Consider the following 559-nt stretch of genomic DNA (forward strand, 5'->3'; position numbering starts at 1 on the left):
GGATGCCCCGAGCAAGCAGACTTTTCTTTTCTTCTTCTTCTTTTCTTTTTTCAGTTTTATTGACATAGGTTTGACATACAGCCCTCTATCAGTTTCGGGTGTACAGCACAATGATTTGACTTCCATAGACTGTGAAGTGATTATTAGGTAACTTTAGTGACCAGGAAACAACGATATGTTAAAAGGGGGTTTAATCAACAGAACTGCTATTTCTGATGATCATCTATTCCTAAGAGAAAGGACAGATGAACACTCCAAAATGCAGGAAGTGCATAGTCACAGAATGATGAACAATCTTTACCCGTGCCGACGTTTTGACGCCAGGATACGTGGAAAGCTGAAGTTTTAGAACATAGAAATATTTGGCTCTCCATTTGACCTGGAAATCTCCTTGTTGGAAAGAAGCTAATTTCTCCTCCTCATCCTCGTCCTCCTCGTCCTCGTCCTCGTCCTCGTCCTCCTCCTGCCTTTTTAACTAAAAAAATAAAAAAATAAAATAAAATAAAAAATTTTTAACAGGAAGTTTTTATCTTTTTGGAGGGGGGACGGGTCATTAGGT

This window comes from Camelus bactrianus, chromosome 8, assembly GCF_048773025.1.
Source record: "Camelus bactrianus isolate YW-2024 breed Bactrian camel chromosome 8, ASM4877302v1, whole genome shotgun sequence".
In the NCBI taxonomy this organism is placed as follows: Eukaryota; Metazoa; Chordata; class Mammalia; order Artiodactyla; family Camelidae; genus Camelus; species Camelus bactrianus.